This window comes from Myotis brandtii, unplaced genomic scaffold, assembly GCF_000412655.1.
Source record: "Myotis brandtii unplaced genomic scaffold, ASM41265v1 scaffold986, whole genome shotgun sequence".
NCBI lineage: Eukaryota > Metazoa > Chordata > Mammalia > Chiroptera > Vespertilionidae > Myotis > Myotis brandtii.
In genome coordinates, this window is record NW_005372102.1 from 2,131,566 (window position 1) to 2,135,465 (window position 3,900).

A 3,900-nucleotide genomic window follows, 5' to 3' on the forward strand; every position below is an offset into this window, starting at 1 on the left:
CAGCCAAGGCAGCGCCAACTTCCGCTCCCCTGGGATCAGGCCTGCTCTGGGCGGGTGCTAGGCAGGGACAGGACACCGTGTTCCCTGGAGGAGCTGCACTTCCTGGACTGGCCCTGTGTGTTTGAGGGGCTCCCAAGGCCATGGAGGTGGGGCAGGTGCAGGGCCCAGACAGCCAGGCAGCCCCGGGGTTGCTGCCAGGCTGGGGGAGGTGGCCCTGGACCGGACCGGGAGCCGAGGCAGGCATGCGGGGTGCTCTGGGGAAGGCTTGCTGGGGTGGTGCCTAGAACAGCCCCTCAATGCGGACAGACAGAAGAGATGACATGGGGGAGGCGGGGGGCAAGGAGGACAAGGGCTTTGACCCCTACAACTGCCCCTTGACCCTGACCTTGGACTCGGCCACCTTATTCCAGAGCCCGCCCTTAGGCTGAGCCTCGTGGGGCCCTTTTGGGACACAGGCAGGATGGCTAGGCAGCCTGGCCAGCTGGCAGGTGTGCCAGCCCTGAGGAACCCACGGGCCTGGAGCCGGGGATCCCCGTGGGGACCTCGGCCATGGCTGTACCTGTGGCTGCCGGTGCTGACCCCAGATGTGCCTGGCACCGGCCACAGGAAGGGCCGAGAGCCGTCCTCAGGAAGGAAGGAAGCACCTGGCTGGGTCGCCCGGCTGCTCCAGGGAGGCAGCGTGGACGTCCCCTTCCCTAGCAGCGTGCGTGTGGAGCCTGCAGGTCCTGCTCTGAGCGCCTGTCAGCCCCCGGCCACCCCAGCCTGGCCCCTCCCTCCTCCTGCCTCCCAGACAGCAGCTCCAGTGGGTCTCAGGCTGACACTTGGCCGCTGGCCCCGGAGGCTGGGGTCATTGAGGCCACGTGTTCCTTGACGGGGGACCCGGGCTTTAGCTGTTGCATGTGTGGAGTGGCAGGGCTCACCCCGAAGGCCAGCCCCAGGCCCCCAGTCAGACCCCTGCCGCCTCTCCCTGCATGGAGATGGTGGTGCAGGACTGGGCGGGTCCTCCCGGTGCAGCCACAGGCGGCCTTTACGAACCTCACAGCTAGAGAATGCAGGTGGACAGAGGGCAGAAGGGGGCATGCTCGTCCCCCCTCCCCGCCCCCGTGCATTTCCCTGCTGCCTCCTCGGTGACAGCCAGGCCTGGGGTGCTCAGAGCCCGGACACTGGGACGCAGTCCCTCGGGCTGGGGGACCCTCCATGCAGCTCGGGGCCTCCTTGGAGGAGCAGGGCGTGGGTGGGAAGCTAGGAAGGGCCGTGTCAGGGCTGGGCTGTGGGCTGTTCACACGGGGAGGGTGACTCCCCAGGCAGGGTCTGCCTCTGAAGCCGCACAGGGTTCCTGCGGGACGTGGTGGGTTTTGAAGCTCCGGGGATGCTGGGCACTGGCGGGGCCGGGCACTGCGGCCGCCGCAGAGAGCTTGGCTTCAGGGCAGCTGAGTGAGAGCCCCGTGCAGCCCAGGCTATGGGGCCTCGGCGCCCTCCCGCCCGGGCGGACCAGGGATGCCCACTCCCCGCAGGGTGGGACACTGGGACCTGCCAGGGCCCCACAGCCAACCCTCCTGGCACCGGGTGGGCATGTCCGGTGTTAGCACGGCACAGTATAGGCGGGGGCCTCTCTCTGTCTCTGGAGAAGTGTCTGCCTTGTGGATGCTCAGGGACCTCCCTTGAGCCCCGCCGCCCCACCCCCAGCTGTCCTGGGCCGCCTCTTCTGCTCTAACCTGGGTAAGAGCAGATCTTGTTATCCACTGTTCCCCATTGGACCTTTCACCTGACACTACCTGAGCGCTCCCCCCCCCCCTCTCGTCCTGGTGCCGCCCAGGACAGGCAGCTTCCCCAGGCTCTCAGCCTGGCCCTCCGGTTCCCGTGGTACACGTGGAGGTAGCTCTGTGGGACCCACCTTGTTAGAGGTCTGAGGCGCTGCGGCGGCCTTCGGGACCCCCGCCAGCGATGCCTGCGGGCCCACGCGCTGGCCCACAAGAGCCACCTCCCCATTTCCACCAAACTAGGGCCTCCTGCGTGAGCTTGCACGGCCTGGAACCCGGGGCCGGTCCGCTTTGTGTCCGATTAGCCGTCTCTGTTCCGCTCCTTGCCTGTTTGTATCCTTTGCCCGTTTCCACATCATGAGATTCCTCTTTTTATTTTTGCTGTGTATGAGCTCAGAATGTCATGGATACTAACCGTTTGTCTTTTACATGTATTGCGAATATTTTTCCACTGTTATTTGTCTTTTAGCTGTGTTTTTTCTTTCTTGTACAAATGTGTCTTTTTCTGATTGTAAAAGTAACATGTGGCTTTCTTTTAGCCTAAAAAACCTGGAATACATACATATATATATATATATTTATTTTAAAAAGCGCAAAGCCAGAGAAATAAACGTTGCCAACGCCTCCCCTGGAGACGCATGCCTCCTGCTCTTCATTGTGTCCTGTCGAGTCTCTCGTGTGCGTCTGCTGTGTCCGTTCTGAACAGTGTCGGGCGGCTTCCTCACCTACATCCCTGAGGTGGACGTACATGTGGAATATGTTGGGAGGATGGTGCTGTTGATTGTTGCGGGCGGGGGGGGGGGGGGGTGGGTACTTTTCCATTTATTTTTTCCTGCTGATTTGCATTTGCTAATTTCCACCGAGATCACATACCAAGTTTGTAGACACGGGGTGGGGAATATCCGGCCCGCGGGCCCTAAAACGCCCACAAAACCACCTGGTCTGGCCCTGCCGAGGCAGTAGGGTGAGTTAGTGAGAGGTCTGACCAAACATCGCAGGCTGAGCTCATTGTGGATGGCCCGAGAGTGATGTTGCACATCTTCAAAGGGCCCTTGGCAGGAAGCAGGTAACCGGGAGGTTGCGTGGACCAGGGAACCCCACTTGCCCACGGGGCGAGCACGCTGGCACCTGTGCAACTGAGGAGGCGAGGCCCTCGGACTCGGGGGTCAGGGATCGTGCACAGTGGCCTGGGACCCGGAGGCATGAGTTCCAGAGCCCACCCAGCGTGCCCTTCTCTCACCCTGCGCCATGCGGAGGGGTCACGACCCTCTGAGGGTCCCCCAGCCTCGAGGCAGAGCCGGGCTGCTCTGCGCACAGGCCGCAGGGATGGCGGCCGAGGCCCGGCTGCTCGTTGCCTGGTGGCTGAGCCAGCACAGCCTCTGCCCCTCGTCCTGGAAGTTCTTCTAGGGTCTGACTTGGTTTCACCTGGAGAACTTCCAGGCCCCAGGGTGCCCGATGGGAGCTGCTCCGTCCGCAGGAGGTCCCGTGTGGATGTGGGTGACAGACAAGGCCGGGCTGCGGCACCTGTCTGGCCCGAGGTGGTAGCCATCTGCCCTCTCTCCTCCCAGGGTCTCTAAGGCTCCGTGAGCTGGGGTTTACCGAGCTTTGGGACATAGAGAGCGGAGGTGAAAAGGGGGAGCAGCCCGTGTGGGTGCTCCCCGGGCCCCTGGGCCTCTCAACTCCTCTCCGGACGGTAGCCTGTGCGGGTGCTGGGGCAGGCGGGGCCCACGAGGTGGCGCCGGGTTAGGGTGAGCCGCTGCCCCAGGCGCCTGCCTGCCCTCCCCAGACAAGATGAGCAGGACAGGCAGTGTCTGTGGGGGGCCCGTGGCCTGAGGACCTGACACCTGTGACTCTAGTTTTTTGGAAAACTGCCCTCATCTGCAGGGTTATGGGGCAAACTCTGGAAGGAAGCAGTTTCCCCCCCGGATGCCAGCCCGGGGGGTGGGGGAGGTGAGGGGGTCCAGGCCTCCGCTTCCCTGACCCAGATGGGCTCATGTTTCTGTGGTGGCGAAAGTGGCCAGTGAGCACCCCGCACCTGGCCAGGTGAGGGCGTAAATCTGTCTGAGCACCCCGGATCTCGGGGGGGGGCAGCTGACCAGCATCCCTCCTCCAGGCTGCCCCTGCCCCCCCCCTCCAGGCT

The 3,900-nt window shown here is 63.7% G+C and overlaps 1 protein-coding gene across 1 annotated transcript in view; it reads left to right on the forward strand.

Moving 5' to 3' along the window:
- MXD4 (MAX dimerization protein 4) overlaps nucleotides 1–3,900 on the forward strand; it is a 15,256-nt gene that overhangs the window by 5,876 nt on the left and 5,480 nt on the right. The window lies entirely within an intron of this gene.